General features: G+C 40.1%; 1 protein-coding gene across 7 annotated transcripts in view; it reads right to left on the bottom strand.

The window, feature by feature from the left end:
* The window catches only part of dmd (dystrophin), a 1,983,095-nt gene that overhangs the window by 583,504 nt on the left and 1,379,105 nt on the right, over positions 1 to 20,486 (bottom strand). The gene's annotated exons all lie outside the window — the stretch shown is intronic.

Below are 20,486 nucleotides of genomic sequence, written 5' to 3'. Positions count from 1 at the left end.
AATCTCTCATTTCCCTCGATGTAACTAACAAGACAATCTATATCTTCCTGCAAGTTTACGTTTTCCACTGCACTGTCGACCATACAGGGATATATATTTCTTTTTGAGTTGGCAATTTATTTATACAAAGGTGACAAATAATTTAATTCCTTACTACATATTCCAGGCTGTTTCTCCTTAATTCTGATATAAGCATCAGCCTTATGTTTTTGAGAAGACAGCCACAACATATTTATTAACATTCTTCACTCATATTTTCTGTTGCCAAATGTAGTTTACCATTTTGACACTTAATAGGCTCACCTTTAGCTTCAGTCACTTGCATGTATTTTATAGACTGATGAAATATCTTTAGATGTTGACATGTTGGTTTGAGAAAAAGGTAGGAAAAGGTCGTGGGGCTGCTCCATTAATTAGTGAGGACACTAGCTGTGTACTGAGAGACACTTCTACCTTGAAACATCAAGATATAAAATTATAGGATGGTAGACCCATGATAGGTGGTTATTAAGATTTGAACTTTATGAAAAGTTCCCTTGACAGCACATTGAGGGGGTTCATAACGGGGGATTAAACTTGACTTCTGAATCTCACAGCAATGGGGAAATTGCTAACTGCTATTCTACATCTCTTTTTGTGGCAGTAATTGTTTCTTTACACCATTTTTAAAATCTACTTTTCTATTTCATTCAAAGACTCGATAACCAGGAACATTATGTTGCCATTCTCCCCATCTAGATTATTTTCTAGTAATTGCTACAAAATTATACTCTACGAATTACTCTTGTCTTCAGTTCAAAATACTCCTTGCATTTAGATTAGATTACTTACAGTGTAGAAACAGGCTCTTTAGCCCAACAAGTCCATACCGACCCTCTGAACAGCAACCCACCCAGACCCATTCACCTACATTTACCCCTTCACCTAACACTACGGGCAATTTAGCATGGCAATTCACCTAACCTGCACATTTTTGGATTGTGGGAGGAAACCGGAGCAGCTGGAGGAAACCCACGCAAACACGGGGAGAGTGTACAAACTCCACACAGACAGATGCCTGAGGCGGGAGTTGAACCCGGGTCTCTGGCGCTGTGAGGCAGCAGTGCTAACCATTGAGCCACCGTGCCGCCCAAAATAGATACAGGGTCCTTACATTATGAATGTTTGCACTTATGAATGCAATCCTATACAGGGGTGTAATTTTAATAACCTTGCACATGAACATTTCCTGTACTTACAAACAGCTACATTACATTCCTGCATTGTGTTCCAACTTGCGCACACATTGATTTGCGAACAGACTCATGATGGAACTGATTCGCAATCTGGGGATCTCCTGTATATAGAAGTACAAACTAAAGGATATATTTTCCAATCTGTGTTTGCACCACCTCTGGAAAACTCTTGCTAATTGGAATAACTCCACAAAAGAGAGCATAAAGCAAGAGCTGCCACTACTACACATTGGGTTTATACTCTCAGGTTTCAGAAATCTGGTTTAAATGGTTCAGATTTACATGATAAAGTTCAAAGTGCACAATTAGAACTGTTGATATTACTAAGCTATGAGATAACTAACATGGCCGAAAGAATAATCTTTCATTTTAATGAAACATAGAAAGAATAACTGAGAAACATGAGAATTTTGGTCATGTTTTTAAACCTTTCAACCGGATTATTCCTTGCACCATGGATTCGTAGCAAATGGAAGTAAATTGGAATGACACAGATCAATTACATGGAAATGAGAATGACATATAGGACTTATATCTAATAGAAGAAATTGTGATTGTGCATTGCATTTACATCCAATGGAAGTAATTGAGAATGACACTTTAAATCTAATAACATAATGGGAATGACAGTTTGGAGGTGTAGCTAATGAAGCCAATGAGAATGATTCATTGGCCTCTGTTTAATGCAAGTAACTAAGAATGGCACACTGGACCTGTCCTAATGAAGTCAATGGGAATGACATATTAACTTGTACTCAATGAAAAAAATGGGAATGACATTTTCAGCTCGAGTATAATCAAACTAAATGGGGTGACATATTTGGCTTCTGCGCTTGTATAAGAATTAAACTTAAATTGCATATACATTTATCAAGACTTGACTGCAGTACTTTGAGCTATTTTACCACTGCAGGAAAACATCTGTATAGAATAACAGAAATTCTTACTAAAAGTAGAAAGACAGATATTGATTCCAACATGTTTTCCTCAAAAAAAAAGTTCTTCAACCATAACTGAGTTTTCAATAAAGGACAATCTCCTCAATACTATTCATTTTTGTTGTTGTTATTTAAAACTGTCGAGATTTTAATGAAAAGACTTATTCCATTCCATTCCTATCCTGATCCAAATAATTTACATTCATGAAATATGATTTTTGGAAGACCCTTGTGTCAGGCTTTGGCAACTTCCAGAGCTACAGTATGCATTCGGATACAAATAATGTATTTATTGGTTCAGTTAATCACTGCATTTCTTAACATTACAGTGAGAAATTCAGACCAAGATGTCTTTCAGCAAGTACAGGATTAGCCAGAATTTTTGCTACATTATGGATCCTACTTACACAGTTTACTCTTATACTAACTCAAGTATTTGAATGTCTCTCATAGGTAAGTCTACATTCTATATAACATTGAAATTAGCCTTGATCTCTTCATAGACATATGCAATATTCTCCACATAGCAAAGTCAGTTACTTATTTCCAGTAACTATATTTTTTTCACTTAAGTGAACTGATTCTGTGTTTTGATAAACAATTAGAGAATCAGACTTTTCAACTTTAACAATTTTACTGAAAAAAAAGTAACATAATAATTGCATTTGATCACAAAAAGCTTTTATTAAAACTAAGTCAAAAGGCAACATGATTTTAAAAATCATAAATCTAAGATGGATCCTAATAATTTACCAAAAACTCTTCAGTACACTCTGCTTTTCTCCTTCCACATTTCTTATCATTGATGGACCATGTTCTACTCCTTAGAAGTTTAACTAATTTGCCTCTATTTCCGGAGTCTCAAACTGACTGAATGAAGTTTCAAGTTAAGTTTCAAATTAAATAGAACCACCTTTGTCTCTATTTTCATATGACAAAAAGCATAACTGTAGCTTCCTGGATTTTGAATATCTTTGAAAAAATTGGCAGTCATAAACAAATGCAAGCAATCACAAAACCTAGGAGAAGGATAAGCTATTTTCCCTCCTCCAGACCTTTATCAGCTGCAATCTGCTTATGCCCTGTTACTGGATTAATAGGAATCACTGCAGCCTCACTCTGTCGGTCTTATCAAGATATATGAGTAGAGGTCAAGAAACTGAATGTTCATTGACATCAGGTCAGGAATATTCTTATTCTCAGATCTACTGGATGTCAAGAGGGGATGGAAAATGAATAAAGAAAGTTTATTGCTCTCAATCCATTCTTAATGGAACACGTTGACCATTGAATACAACACAAAATATTTAGCTCATGGAATTGCAAGTTGTTTGAAATACATCAATGTATTTTATTCTTGGAATAATGTTTGAAAATGAAGTCTCCATGAATGAGCATAATATACTGTCAACATTTCATGAAATAACACATTTAATTGGACATTTTGTTTACATTTTTCTTTTAATAATATGAAATATCCACTTATTTCGAGAAATATTCTTATTTCTCCTGGATGTGGGTGTAGAAGGATGAGTTAGTAAATCTGCATATGATACTAAGGTTGGTGGAGTTGTGGACAGCGCCGAAGGATGCTGCTGGGACATAGATAAGCTGCAGAGTTGAGCTGAGAGATGGCAAATGGAGTTTAACGCGGAAAATTGTTTGGTGATTCACATTGGAAGGAGTAACAGGAATACAGCGTACTGGGCTAATGGTAAGATGCTTGATAGTGGAGATGAGCAGAGAGATCTCGGTATCCATGTACATAGATCCCTCAAAGTTGCCACCCAGGTTGATAGGGCTGTTAAGCAGGCATATGGTATGTTAGCTTTTATTGACAGAGAGATTGAGTTTCAGAATTATGAGGTCATGTTGCAGCTATACAAAACCCTGTTGCGGCTGCATTTGGAGAATTATGCACAGTTCTGATTGCCGCATTATAGGAAGGATGTGGAAGCTTCGGAAAGGGTTCAGAGGAGATTTACTTGGATGTTGCCTGATATGGAGGGAAGGTCTTATGAAGAAAGGCTGAGGGACTTGAGGCTGTTTCATTAGAGAGAAGAAGGTTGAAGAGGTGACTTAATTGAGACATATAAGATAATCAGAGGGTAGTGAGAGCCTTTTTCCTCAGATGGCAATGACTTACATGAGGGAACATAGCTTTAAATTGAGGGGTGATAGATATAGGACAGATGTCAGAGGTAGTTTCTTTACTCAGAGAGTAGAAAGGCCGTGGAACACCCTGCCTGCAACAGTAGTGGACTCACCAACGTTAAGGGTAATTAAATGGTCATTATATAAATATATGGATGAAAATGGAATAGTTTAGGTTCGATGGCCGAAGGGCCTATACTGCGCTGTAATATTCTATATTCTATTCCTTAGGGAAACAAACATCACTGAAGAATATTGTATTTTAAAAGTTGGCCTCATACAGGTCAGGAACCCTTCCCCACACTGCTGTAAAGTAAACTCTTGAACCTTTTGTGTCACCAGTCAGCAAAGGAAGTTAAATAAGCAACCTGCTTGGAGCTAGTATGACTACAGGCTGAAATTGCACATTTCACATTTGCCACTGGCCACATTTTTGGGGGAAAAATCTACTAGATCCTCGGTGTTTCACAGACACAAGCCCTATCTTAGTAATCTTATTACGCTGCTTGAGAAGGCAACTGTGACTCCATTTACAGTTCCATTATTCAAGTGCAACGCCTTCTGATTCATTCCTTTTGGCCTTTCTCGTTATCATGGAATGTAAAGTAGTTTGCTCATATTAGATGAAGGCATCAGGAAAACAGAGTTAACAAAGAAACAGATTTTTAGTTTTTGAAAAAGCTATGTCTTCTTTACATCATTCATTAAAGGGTCAAATTAATGTAGCTGTCATACATTGAGAACAAATTCACAAAGCCATTTATCTTGGTACTGTCTGTGAAGGGTCATCCTGACAAATATTCCTCCATACTCAGAGAATGCGCAGGCACCAGTGAATAAAGTCAGCAGTTAATGAAAGCATCATCTGAGTGTTGGTAAGAAAACCAACTTTGATCAGCATTGGAGTTTAATCTAAGAGATCCAACTCCTTCTATTGCAATGCATGCATAGGTGAAAACTACATAAAGTACAAATGATTGATTGGGAATTAAATGTTTTGGAAGCAAAACCAGGAAGCGGAATAATGATACGGTTACTTCAAAAGCTAAACCTTGAACAGAACTAAGTGTCAGGGACTGGTCATGGATTGACACCGGAAGCAAACCCAAAAGAATTCAGGAAGGTCACAACAGCAAGCTTATAGAGCTATCCAGCACAAAAACGTAGAGTCTTAAAATCATTGAGGTGTACAGCACAGAAACAGACCCTTTGGTCCAACTTGTCCACACTGCCTAGATCTGCTAAGCTTTGGAGATGCCGGTGTTGGACTGGGGTGTACAAAGTTAAAAATCACACAACACCAGGTTATAGTCCAACAGGTTTAATTGGAAGCACACTAGCTTTCGGAGCGATGCTTCTTCATCAGGTGATAGTAGAGGGCTCGATCGTAACACAGAATTTATAGCAAAAATTTACAGTGTGATGTGACTGAAATTATACATTGAAAAATTGATTGTCTATTAAGCCTTCCATCGGTTAGAATACAGTGATAGTTTCACTTCATTCATGTGTAAATCACAAAACCTTTTTTTTAAAGTTGTATTCTCGGGTTAGCTGTTAACAATGGTGATAGCTAGACAATATGTTGAAGGTGTTAGCCCTCTGTGTTCTATGTCTATGCCATGATGTTTAGATTGATTCTAATCTAAAAAGTGAGATAACAGAGTTTTACATAAATTCATGCAGTTTTTGAGCTCAGAGTTCTACATGAATGTATGCAGTTTTGAGCAAAGTGCAATGTAACTCTGCAAGTACAAATTCACCCCACAAAATATATGTATGCATGTGGGTCTTTGTCTGCCTGTCTGGTGCGTGTGTGTGTGTGTGTGTGTGTGTGTGTGTGTGTGTAGTCTGTGAGGGGGTGCATGTGTGAACATGGGAGTGTGTGTGTCTATAAGGGTGTGTGTGGGTGTCTGTGTGCACCTGTGTCCGTGTGTAGTGCAATGGTGATCACCTGTAATGTGACATGAACCCAAGGTCCCGGTTGAGGCCCGCCCTATGGGTACCGAACTGTAGGTGACCCAGATTGGCAATTCCCAAAAAGCTACCAGGGAGTGAACAGCGATGCAAGTCAAACAACACATCATGCAAGCCATTTAATTAATCGGGCCAGTTTAGTATTTGTTTTAATGATCCTTTAACTGTGTCTGTTTGTCTGGCTGTCTGACCGTCTTTGGCGTGAATGGGGACTAAAAACAAATGTTTCAGGTTTAAAGCTTAAACATTGATTAGATTAACAAGTTGTTCAATTTTCTCTCTGCTACGGCCATTGTGTATTTAATAAATAGTTAAGTCTTTTGTTTAAGATGCAACACCATTATCTGGAAATTAATTATTTGCAAAGTCTGGGCTCGGTTATTCAGAAGTCCATTTAGGAACAATTGGAATAATTATCGGGGGTCTTCAATGGTTTAATTTTACTGTGTTGCAAATATAGAGGCAGAATGACTAATTTCCTCTGGCTGTCTCTCTGTCTCATAACATACAGTCCAACATTGTGCCACAGACTGCATATACATTAATGATATCAGTTCCGTGTTTCCCAGACTCCTCAGAAATACTGGCTTAGCTGCAATGGCATCTCCTTTGATCTATCACAGTTTTTTTATGAGTAGCTATGTACTGCATTATGAATATATAATGATATGTTTTAGATACACAAATTCAAATTGGGAATTAAACCCCTAACGTAAACTAAGTGGAAATCTGAGAACTGAGAAACTGGTCTATAGAGCTTCATGCAATGACAATGGAATGGCCTTGGTTTATTTGACAGGGTTACAATAAAATTAAGAGAATTACAAAGTGGCAGTGAACTCAGTTAGCTGGAGAACTGGAGACAAGTTAAAGTGCTTCCAGTGAGGTGGGGAAGAATGTCTGTGGTCTGTTCACTGATGCTCCTGCCATCTAAGCACAGTGAATCAAGGGCGAGATAGCCAGTTCATGGGGGTCCAGCACTAAGGTGGGCAACTACTATTAAGCACTGAATTTCTACTCCCAATTGGGTGTCCAAGTTGGTAACCCAACTGGGAGCAGATGATGTTCTGAAGAATGGTCACTGAACCTGAAATCCTGACCCGAATGCTGACAGACTAACTGGGATTCTCCAGTAATTGTTTGCTTGTGTTTGGACAATTACAAAAGCTGAGGCTCCTGTGCCCCTTTACTTGTTTCATTCACAGTCATAGACTCCTTCCCCTTAGCAATCATCAAATCAGAGGAGCCTTTGGTAATGACAGCCATTCGGAATAAAGGACTTTGCCCTTTCCTTTTGTATCACAGTCTCTAAATTTCGGCCTCCAGATCAAATTCTAAGCCAAAGGTGTTCAGGCTGCCAACACTGCTGACATGTCTGCTCTGGATCACACTTACATTCAGGAATTTTCACATTCTGAAAATAACAATACATTACATCCTGCCATTTTATCGCATTGTAATTAAGTAATTATTAAATTCATTTATCTTCTCACTACTTCTTACTAAACTGACTTAAACACTGAAATCTAATCAAATTCACGACTGCTAGAGTCTTGGGGTCATCGAGGTGATACTGACTGCCTGCCCCTGGGGCCATTCATCCGTTCCTCTGCCAGAGGTACTCACTGGCCTTGAAAATATCACATATGAAATGTTCAATTCCTCCATTTTTATTTTTTAAAAATACTATACGTATTTAAATACTTTTCTGAAAAGTTTGTTTCCATTGAAATTTTAACTAGTATCTAAATGAATCATAGTCAACTATTTTGTTCACCAGAAGTGAAGGATAAAGTGGTTTTAACTTCCTGTTTTATTCAGTGGCAAAACTTCAACAGCTCCTGATTAAATTGCAAATTACACTATTGCTGGACATATGAAGATCACCATGTTTTACTTCCTGATCAAGCTGTTATCAAGAAAGGGGACATCTGTTCCACAGAGATCACTAGATCTTTGTGAGCAGTCATTTGAGGTCAGCAGATAGTGGCTTAGCCTTGGAACAATCAGCAATTCCTTTCACTGGGATAGAAAGGCTATGGTAATTCAGTTATAACTCATGCACTTCTCAAATTGCAATTATAATTTGTATAGTTCAACTCAAAACAGTGACAATTCAGCAAATGAAATATTACTGAAATTGGGATGCTGAGATTGTAAAGCAAACTCCGGTTGAATCCCAGTATTTTAGTCAGAACCCAGTGTAATCAGAATGCCATTTGGTTCAGTCTACATGCACAGTAATACCAATGACAACTGGTATCTTATAAAGATTGCTGTGCAGTTGATAAGATTGTAAAAATGCAAAAAAAAGAGAAATGGCAGCCTATCAGCTTAGATTACTTTCAGCTCCCCTTGCCTTTTTTCCTAAGTGTAGATACATTTACTTTACTTTCTAAATGTATGTGCATTTTTAAAAGATGTAAATGTGAAACTAATATCAATTTTCTCGGCAGAAGAATTTTCCATTAAATTGTGAACTCTGTAAAAGTTGTTATATTAAGGCCAGAATTTTCTTACCTCCTTGGTTCATCTTCTGATTCAATATAAAATGATTGCATCCACTGACCAACAATTTTCATTATGTTTTAAAGCTATACTATGAGCCACTATACCCGCCTTCAAGAACACACTCTCTTTGGTCACTCTTCATGAATCATTATTTTAATTGTCACCTTCAGTCATGGCTTTTCTATCTGCTGTAGGACTTGGTCCATGACTCTGAACATGATGTCTTGATCATCTTGCTGAGTGATAGTCCTACATAGACTATTGGTAATGTACATTAGTAGCAATGGGCTGTACCTTTCTCACACCATGTCTATGATGTGGAGTCCCCTAATTCATTGTAACATAGGAACATGATTAGGCATTCAGCCCCTCGAGCCTATTCCATGACACAATAAGATCATGGCTGATCGATGGGCTATTTCCACATGCATGCCTTTGACTCATATTCCTTAAAAACCTTCATTTAAATATGAATGCTATTGCTATCATGTAAAATTAGATATCTGCCATTGTCATTACTGTAGATTTCAAACTCTAAACAGCTACTTGGTGTTTATGATCTGTAACTATTATACAATTTCTACCAAACCATAATGGACTAAAACAAATTTTGATCCAGAAAATGATAGCAAATAAGCTCTTTGTTTTCAATCTGTGCAAAGTTACCTTCACTCTCAGTCAGTGCACACAATAAAATTCTATGGCAGTCTTCACCATCATTTCCGACATCACTGATCACTGCCCTAACTTAACTGTATGTAGAATGACATGCTATCCTCAGGTCTCAATTTGCATTGCATTGAACAAATAGTGCAACACTCATTCAGCTTCTCTTACATACATCATAACGATCATCTTGTGCCTTTGACAAGTCTCATTTCACATCCTTCTTCAACAACTTGTCATGAAGCTCACACTATTCCAAGCTATGTAGACAGAAATGATGGATAAGATTGAATAGTGCTGAGAAGATAACTAAGGTCAGATATGTCTTCTGCTTTTTAACTGACAATGATAATTTGGGTGGTACAAATGGCATGTTGCAATTGCCTTTGACAAACATTTAATGCATAAGCATGTTCGCTCTACATGCATAGCTGCAAAATGTTGAGGGCACGGCTGTTATCACTGCCATAAACCATGCTTCTCGTTGCCTTCCAGGCTCTCTTTTGCTATTCCACATACTCCTCACTCCCCTGTAGTTTTCTGCCAACACTATCCTCGTTGATACCTCTGCAAAAGCCACCCATGCATACTGCACATCATCCCACTCCACCCTACCCCCAATCTAATCTTGACTCCCATTCCTCTTAATGAATAACAGAGAACCATGGACTGTGATTTCCCCAGATTTCTGATCTATTTTGATGTGCTTTACCCTAACTGACAATATGAGCCTCTCCTGACTGCTGCTGCTGGCCACAGAGGACTAACTAATACCCACTCCGCAGACCGAAGTCAGATAGATCATGTGGTGGTGAGGGTGCCAAGTGAATTGCTGACTACAGTTGAGCCCCTGGACTGTGTGACTCTGACTGATTGCACAAGGATGCCCTGAATGACAGCAGCACCCCATGTGACCATTTGGTTTAATACACAGGCATTGTACATGCTGCATAGGCAGCTGGTTCATGCTATAAACATTCGATTGATGTCTCAATGTGCTGTAGATCAAGTTGCCTCCACCCCTTCCTTCATTAACAAGGTGTTTAACAAACAATGATCTCCCCTAAATGACAGATCGCGGCTGCCTCGTGAGAAGCATGCCATGCTGTTTACCAAAACCCTGAAAGGTGCAGCAATACACTCCGAATGTCAACGTTGGCCTTGCCGCATTTCTCATTTGATTCTGCAACAATTCTTGCCACAGACCAATCAGATCCCTGTAAGGGATTCTGCAATATATATTTCCCCAGCTCGTCTTCATGTAAGATTGTATATTCCATCTTATGGTGTTGCTGTTTTCCATTAACGTGGAGACGTTTTCGTTCCTGCTTTGGCCTTTGCACAGCAAGCAGATGCAATATAGCCGATCATTTGACTCCTAAAGCTTTTAACATTATCAAACAGATTTGCCTGTGGCATATTATAGCCAATACAGCAACAACTGATCACTAAACTGTAACCAATAGCGTCCTCCTGAATACGTCTCTCCACATTATGCTTCACAGAAACATTCTGACAATAGGTAGAAGCTACGCTAGTCAGTTGTGTGGAACAATATTCTGAAGTATTCTTTGCTGTTGCCTTCCTGTTAAAGATAATCATACATGATTTTTGTATTGAATAACTCTGTGGCTTCATTCATTTATCAATCCATACATCATTCTGTTTCTGAATACAAAGTCCAAAAATATACCCAAATTGTATTGTAATCATGAATTCTTCAATGTGTCACAATGTACTGCCCAAATATTGCACAATGTTTCCGGTTTCATGTTCCAGATTTGGAGCTTACTGCTACCTCCAATCTTGGTGATGTTTATCTTGAATGGCATACCTTTTGTCTTGTTGGGAGCAAAGAGATTTGTTAATGTGCCTTACACGTCTGCACTGATCCCCATTAACAAAATTGCTTTGTGCATGCAAGAATTGCTGCATCCTGAATCTCGACCACTTCACTTTGACCTTTAAATTCTCATTGGTTATTAGCTTAAAGAACACATAAATTCACTCAATGCATCTCTTAAAAGCTCTCAAATTCTATTGTACATTCCTAGTCAACTGACAGATCTCAAAGGTATAGGTTACAGATGTAACAGAGACTCAACAAATACTTTACTGCCTCTCGAAGAGTAAAGCAGAAGTTAAAACAGCTTGAATAGAACTAAAAGCACTTCGTGACTAAAATGTTGGGATCTTAACTAGCAGCGAATGAGTTAACGTTGCCTACAAAGTTAAAAAAAACTTTACATATTTTATATTTCACAGGAACAGCAAGTAATACATGAAACAAGACATTGGGAGAAACTATGTGGAAAGTGACACAGTTGTAAGTATGGAGGACTGTCCACAAGATTGCTTAATTTTACAGAAGATTATATGCCTCACAGGGTGTAACGAAGCTGCTCCTTTGACAAGGTTATACTGTCCTTGGCTTTGTTTTTAAAAGAGAGGTTGTAAACGACACAGACTCTGAAAAGTCTGGGAATTGAAGGGTGTTTGGGCCAATTTGCTTAGAGCTAACAGCTACTGCCTCAGGAAAAAGGCTTTCCTGTTTAATTAAACAAAACACTTGTGCAATGAAAGGGAAGCAGCCAGTTCTCCCAGCTCAGATTTTCTCTGGTTTGGTTTTTATTTAAATGCAGTAGTGTGGAGAAAGGCTGCTGGACTCACAGACACAGGTCAAGGCTAGTACTCTCTCTCTCTCTCTCTCTGATGTCTACCTCGTAAGAATTTGTGTTTGATTTTACCTTTTGTGCCAAGCCATGTTTATGGGGATTGCTGCAAGTATTTGGAACAGCATCATTAAGTTGGGATGATTCTGTTGGGTTTTCGGAGAGGTTATTTGCTACTCTGTTTACTGTTGTTTGTGTTTCATTCAGTAACCTTGTAAATAAATTGTTTTGTTTAAAACTAAGTGGTTTGACCAGCTGCTTTTCTCTTGGAATATCCACCATACACCTGCTTAAAACAACCAGCAAAGTTAGGGTCTGGGCTACCTTCTTGAAACGTTTTGAGGGGGCTGGCCTGGTCCATAATAGATTGGGTGTTCTTTGCAATATTTGTTCGATGGTTTCAAATTGAGATTAGAGTTGTTGGACTCAAAAGCAGTGAGTGGCAGGGGTGAGTGTCTTTTGTTCTGGTTTTTGAGTTTGGTTGGTATAAACAGTGCTTGGGATATCAATGGCTCTTACAGTCGCCAAGAGTTTTCTGGGACTAGGAGAAATGACCCAGGCGGTTTTACAAAAGGTGGTTAAGGCCAAGCTGTTGGAATCAGCAGACAATCTGAGGTTGGAGCTGCCTCCTTCTGTGAGGAAGCAAGAAATAATTAGCTCAGCTCAGCATTTGCATTTGCTGGAAACACCATTAATCTTTAGAGATGGCTACAATTCAATTGAAAATGAATTGAGTGAGAGGCAAAAGACAAGGAATTATGATTAAAAGCAGAGGAAAGAGAAAAAGAATGAATTGCTTCAGCAGAAGAGAGAGAGAGAGTTTGAACTTCAAAAATTGACACTTAGACAGGGAGTTCAAAAATTCACTTTCTGAAGTAATGAGAACTCATGTTGAAGAGCAGAGAGTTAAAATGGCAAGGTTAGCAGCTGAAATGGCTGATGATTATGAGATGGCCCATAAAGCAAAGTTTGGCTTCCAGATTTAATTTCAATCCTTGATGTGCAGGTCAGGTGGATTGGCCGTGCTAAATTGCACATAGTGTTAGGTGCATTAGTCAGAGGGAAAATGGGTCCGGGTAGGTACTCTTCGGAGAGTCAGTGTGGACTTGTTGGGTCAAATGGCCTGTTTCCATACTGTAGGGAATCTAATCTAATTCTCTGTCCCCTTACCTGTGGTAAGTTATCATTATGATCTTCACAGAGATCTACCTTCCCCTTTCCAGGTGAGGATTTCTCTTTTCCTTAATTTCTTTACCTCATGGATTGAAATTGATTCCAATTTTGCTTCCAACTATTTGAATTCGATTTTGGGCATTAAGTGAGAGGACTGTTAAAATTGATTAAGGAGAAACTGGTAAATCAGAATTCAGAGGCCACATGTTGGGATTATGTGGCAAATCTAAGAGAACAATTGAATAGAGCTGGGGAGTTGGCTAGACAGTATTTAAAAATATCCCAGCATACAATGAAACTGGAAGCAAACAGGAAATCAAAAAAAATCACAATTTTGCTATCAGGGATAAGGTGTTCGTGTTGTTTGCTATGATACGTGAACTTTTAAAAGCAAGGTTCAGTGGACCTTATCAAGTCGAAATGAAATTGATTGAGGTGAACTACTTGATAGGGACTCCAGAAAGAAAAAAATCTCACAGAGTGAGTCATGTGAAAATGCTCAACAGGTAGTTTGACAGGAAGGAAAGCAAGAGGGAATGTGTTACTGATTACAATGGAAACCGTAGAGACAGACATCACTGCCAGTTCGAGAGGCAGTCAGGTCTGCCAATCAGAAATTGGCGTGGAGGCAGAACCGAGGAGTCAGACATCACACACAGCCGTAGTAATAGGGGACTCCATAGTGAGAGGGATTGAAAGAGGTTTCTGCGGCAACAGGTGGGATTTGAGGATGGTGTGTTGCCTTCCTGGTGCCAGGATTAAGGACATCACAGACAGAGTGCAGGAAATCCTCAAGGGCGAAGGAGAAGAGCCAGACGTAGTAGTTCATGTCAGCACAAATTATGTTGGGAAGAAGAGGAGGGACATTCTTCAGCGGGACTTCAGAGAACTCAGAAGAAGGCTGAAAAGCAGGACACCCAGGGTGGTTATCTCTGGTTTGCTTCCAGTTCCTCAGGCTGGAGAGGACAGGAACAGGCAGACAATGGACTTGAATGTGTGGCTGGGGAACTTGTGTAGGAAGCAAGGATTTAAATTCTTGGATCACTGGGGTATGTTTAGCAGTAAGGATAAATTATACAAGAGGGACGGGTTGCACCTCAATAGGTGGAGGTCCAGCATTCTGGCAGGTAGGTTTGCCACTGCAACACAGCTGTGTTTAATCTAAATAGTGGAAGGTGGGGGGGGGGGGGGGGAGGGGACAAACTGGAAGTTTAAGAAGGAAGTTAAAGGGAAAGTTAGAACAAGAGAAGTCAAGAAAGACAATGGAATCAATGGAGCAGAAAACTCAAAAAAGGATCATGCCGTAAGGTCAAGTGAAATAGGGATTGATAGGAAGGGTGAGGGGAGTAACAAATTAAAAATATTATGAATGCACGAAGCATTAGAAATAAGGTGGATGAACTTGACGCTCATTTTGAAATTGGCAGTTACAATGTTGTGGGGATAACTGAGACGTGGCTTCAAGTGGACAGGGCCTGGGAAATGAATGTTCAAGACTATACGTGCTGTTGTAAGGACAGACTGCCTGGCAGTAAGGAATGATATTTAGTTGCTTGCGGGGATGTAGAGTCAGTATGGACAGAGCTGAGAAATTCTAAGGGTAGAAAGATCCTAATGGAAGTTATCCACAGGCCCCCAAACAGTAGCCTGGATGTAGGGTGTAAGTTGAATAAGGAGCTGAAATTGGCCTGTTGTAAAGGCATTACTACAGCTGTTATGGGGGATTTCAACATGCAGGTAGACTGGGAGAATCTGGATGGTACTGGACCCCAAGAAAGGGAGTTTGTGGAGTGTCTCCGAGATGGATTCTTAGAACAGCTTGTCCTGGAGCCTATCAGGGAGAAGGCAATTCTGGATCTGATGTTGTGCAACGAACCGTACTTGATCAGGGACCTCGAAGTAAAGGAGCCATTAGGAGGTAGTGACCACAATACAATGAGCTTTAATCTGCAGTTTGAAAGGGAGAGGGTAGAATCGGAAGTGACAATATTTCAGTTGAATAAGGGGAACTATGGAGCTATGAGGGAGGAGCTGGCCAAAGTTCAATGGTGCAATACCCCAGCAGGGATGGCAGTGGAACAACAATGGCAGGTATTTCTAGGTATAATGCAGAAGATGCAGGATCATTTCATTCCAAAAAGGAAGAAAGGTCCTAAGGGGAGACAGAGGTGGCCGTGGCAGATGAGGGAAGTTAATAACCATATAAAGACAAAAGGGAAAAAGCATAACACAGCAAAGATGAGTGGGAAATTTGAGGACTGGGAAGCTTTTAAAGAACAACAGAGGATAACTAAAAAGGAAATACGCAAAGAAAAAAATAAGGTACAAAGGTAAACTGGCCAAAAATATAAAGGAGGACAGTAAAGGCTTTTTTAGGTATGTGAAAAGAAAAAAAAAGGTTAAGACTAAAATTGGGCCCTTGAAAACAGAAACAGGTGAATTTATTACTGGGAACAAAGAAATGGCAGAAGAGTTGAATTGGTACTTTAGATCTGTCTTCACTGGGGAAGACACGAGTAATCTCCCAGATGTAATAGTGGCTGAAGGACCTGAACTGAAGGGAATTTATATTAGGCAGGAAATGGTGTTGGAGAGACTGTTAGGTCTGAAGGCTGATAAATCCCCAGGACCTGATGGTCTGCATCCCAGGGCACTGAAGCAGGTGGCTCTACAAATCCTGGATGCATTGGTGATCAATTTCCAATGTTCTATAGATTCAGGATCAGTTCCTGCGGATTGGAGGGTGGCTAATGTTGTCCCACGTTTAAAGAAAGGAGGGAGAGAGAAAACAGAGAATTATAGACCAGTTAGTCTGACCTCAGTGGTGGGAAAAATGCTGGAGTCAATTATAAAGGACAAAATTATGACACATCTGGATAGCAGTAACAGGATAGGTCAGAGTCAGTATGGATTTATGAAGGGGAAATCTTGCTTGACTAATTTTCTGGAATGTTGGGAGGATGTAACTTTGAAGATGGACAAGGGAGATCCAATGGATGTATTATACCTGGACTTTCAGAAAACCTTTTGATAAAATCCCACAAAGGAGGTCAGTGAGCAAAATTAGGGCACATGGTATTGGCGGCAAAAGACCGACATGGATTGAAAATTGGTTGGCTGACAGGAAACAAAGAGTAGTGATAAATGGCTCCCTTTCGGAATGGCAGGCAGTGACCAGTGGTGTGCCGCAGGGATCAGTGCTGGGACCGCAGCTTGTTACAATGTACATTAATGATATAGATGACGGTATTAAAAGTACTATTATCAAATTTGCTGATGACACAAAGCTTGGTGGCAGGGTGAAATGTGAGGAGGATGTTAGGAGAATACTGGATGCATGGCAGATGAGTTTAATGCAGATAAGTGTGTGGTTATCCACTTCGGTGGCAAGAACAGGAAGGCAGATTACTACCTAAATGGAGTCAAGTTAGGTAAAGGGGCAGTAGAATGAGATCTAGGTGTTCTTGTACATCAATCAATGACAGCAAGCATGCAGATACAGCAGGCAGTGAAGAAAGCTAAAGGCATGCTGGCCTTCATAACAAGGGGAATTGAGTATAGAAGCAAAGAGGTCCTTCTGCAGCAGTACAGGGCCCTGGTGAGACCACACCTGGAATATTGTGAGCAGTTTTGGTCTCCAAATTTGAGGAAAGACATTCTGGCTATTGAAGGCGTGCAGCGTAGGTTCACGAGGTCAATTCCCAGAATGGCGGGACTACCTCATGCTGAAAGACTGCAGCGACTGGGCTTGTATACCCTTGAGTTTAGAAGACTGAGAGGGGATCTGATTGAGATGCATAAGATTATTAAAGGATTGGACACTCTGGAGGCAGGAAGTATGTTTCCGCTGATGGGTGACTCCCGAACCAGAGGACACAAAGGTTTAAAAATAAGGGGTAGGCCACTTAGAACAGAGTTGAGGAGAAACTTCTTCACCCAGAGAGTGATGGGTGTATGGAATGCTCTGCCCAGAAGGCTGTGGAGGCCAAGTCTCTGGATACTTTCAAGAAAGAGTTGGATAGAGCTCTTAAGGATTGTGGAATCAACGGTTATGGGGATAAGGCAGGAACAGGATACTGATCGAGGATGATCATGGTGGTGTAGGCTCGAAGGGCAAAACAACCTACTCCTGCACCTATTGTCTATTGTCTAAAGGGAAGAACCAAGTTCAGAGGATTCTGAATTGGACATTCCTCAAATTAAATTGAACAATGAGGGAGTTGTCAAACCTTGGGATAAATCATTGAGTTATCTTCCATAGAAAAATTGAAATGATTTGAAAGAGTTATTACTATCACATGGGGAGATAAGTGGAAATAAGCTGGGAAGTACTCACCTAGCTATGCATGATGTAGATATAGGAGATGCTGTTCCTATTAAGCATCATCATTATAGGTGTAACCCTCTAAAGGTCGCTCAGGTTCAAAAGGAGATTGAACGTATGCTCAAAGACGATATAATAAAAGTGAGTTACAGTGACTGGAGCTCACCAATAGTAATGGTGCTAAAACCAAAGGTTAAATGTGGACTATTGCAAAGTCAAAGCAGTTACAAAGACTGATGCATATCCGATTCCACATTTAGAAGAGTGTGTTAAGAAGCTGCGAGAAGCAGCTTATAGTTTTAAGTTGGACTTGCTCAGAGGATACTGGTGGGTACCTTTGTCAGAAAGAGCGAAGGCAATTTTGGCTTTTGTAACGCCGAATGGACTGCATCCGTTTAAAGTCATGCCATTTGGTATGAAAAATGTGCCAGCCACATTTCAGAGACTAACCAATAAGGTCATTGCCAGATTACCCAACTGTGTTGTTTATATTGATGACCTGGTTATTTTTAGCCACACATGGAAGGAACAGTTAAAATATTTATCAGAATTGTTTAATTGACTTTGGTAGACAGACTTGGTGATAAGCCTGACTAAAAGTGAATTTGCCAAAGCCCAAGTCACTATCCTGGGCCATGTTATTGGACACAGACAAATGGCCCAATGGAATGCAAAAACAAAGGTAATTGGGGAATTTCTCATACCATCGACAAAAAGCGCAGTACTACGGTTCTTGGGATTAAGTGGATTTTATGCTAAAATTTGTACCAAACGTTTGCAGTGTGGTTACTCCACTCACTTAATTGCGAAAGAAAGACAAGAAGGTTCAGTGGACAGTGAACTGTTAGAAGGTAGTTGACAGCCTGAAAGCTGTGTTAACCATTGCCCCGGCATGAGCCACACCAAATTACGCAAAACCATTCAAGGTAGCTATCGATGCGAGTGGTGTGGGTGTCGATGCTGTGCTCTTGCAAGAATACGACGAGAAGATAGAAAGGCCTATTGGATATTTCTCCAGGAAGTTGAACATTCATCAGTAGAAATATTCGACGATTGAGAAGGAGACTTTGAGCTTGGTGTTAACATGACAACATTTCAGTGCTTATGTTACCAGTAATATATCTGAGACAATCATATACATTGACCTTAACCCATAGAAGCTTGTGGAGAAATTTAAGGACAAAAATGTCAGGCTGTTTAGATGGAGCTTAATGTTTCATGTGCTCAATTTGACAATTGTGCATGTGGCAGGATGAGAAAATGTGAGTACTGATACATGGTCGAGACTCGAATGAGAAATGGAGGCGAAAGTGAGGACTGCAGATGCTGGAGATCAGAGTCTAGATTAGGGCATGCCTCTAGTAAAGTTCAGGGTCCCAGAGGTGTCCGCAACTTGCCTAGCCATGTAATTCAATTTCAACACACATACATTGAAATGCTTCAAGTCCTGCAGTTCCATTCAAACTGTACCCTTTCTTTGCCTCCTTGTGGTTGTCCTTTCAAAATAACTCACTTCAGATTTAAATCTCAGTGGTCACTTAGAGTCATAGAGATGTATAGCATGGAAATAGACCCTTGGGTCTAACTTGTCCATGCCGACCAGATATCCCAACCCAATCTAATCTCACCTGCCAGCACCCGGCCCATATCCTTCCAAACCCTTCCTATTCATATACCTATCTAAATGCCTTTTAAATGTTGCAACTGTACCAGCCTCCACCACTTCCTCTGGCAGCTCATTCCATACACGTACCACCCTCTGTGTGAAAACGTTACCCCTTAGGCCTCTTTTATATCTTTCCCCTCTCACCCTAAACCTATGCCCTCTAGTTCTGGACTCCCCCACCCCAGGGAAAAGACTTTGTCTATTTATCCTATCCATGCACCTCAAAATTTTGTAAACCTCTATAAGGTCACCCCTCAGCCTCCAACGCTCCAGGGAAAACAGCCCCAGCCTGTTCAGCCTCTGCCTATAGCTCAAATCCTCCAACCTGGCAACATCCTTGTAAATTGTTTCTGAACCCTTTCACGTTTTACAATATCTTTCCGATAGGAAGGAGACCAGAATTGTACACAATATTCCAACAGTGGCCTAACCGTTGTCCTGTACAGCCGCAGCATGACCTCCCAACTCCTGTACTCAATACTCTGACCAATAAAAGAAAGCATACCAAACGCCTTCTTCACTATCCTATCTACCTGTGACTCCACTTTCAAGGAGCTATAAACCTGCACTCCAAGGTCTCTTTGTTCAGCAACACTCCCTACGACCTTAGCATTAAGTTTATAAGTCCTGTTAAGATTTGCTTTCCCAAAATGCAGCACCTCGCATTTATCTCAAATTAAACTCCATCTGCCACTTCTCAGCCCATTGGCCCATCTGATCAAGATCCTGTTGTAATCTGAGGTAACTTTCTTCACTGTCCACTACACCTCCAATTTTGGGATCATCTGCAAACTTACTAACTGTACCTCTTATGCTCGCATAAATTATTTCATTTATGTAAATAACAAAAAGTAGAGGGCCCAGCACTGATCCTTGTGGCACTCCATTGGTCACAGGCCTCCTGTCTGAAAAGATTCCCTCCACCACCACCCTCTGTCTTCTACCTTTGAGCCAGTTCTGTGTCCAAATGGCTAGTTCTTCCTGTATTCCATGAGATCTAACCTTGCTAACCAGTCTCCCATGGGGAACCTTGTCGAACGCCTTACTGAAGTCCATATAGATCACATCTACCACTCTGCCCTCATCAACCCTCTTTGTTACTACTTCAAAAAACTTAGTCAAGTTTGTGAGACATGATTTCCCATGCACAAAGCCATGTTGACGATCCCT

This window comes from Hemiscyllium ocellatum, chromosome 12 (genome assembly GCF_020745735.1).
Source record: "Hemiscyllium ocellatum isolate sHemOce1 chromosome 12, sHemOce1.pat.X.cur, whole genome shotgun sequence".
Taxonomy (NCBI): Eukaryota; Metazoa; Chordata; class Chondrichthyes; order Orectolobiformes; family Hemiscylliidae; genus Hemiscyllium; species Hemiscyllium ocellatum.
The sequence above is the reverse complement of the archived record's forward strand: the minus strand, read 5'-3'. Positions and strand labels throughout refer to the sequence as shown.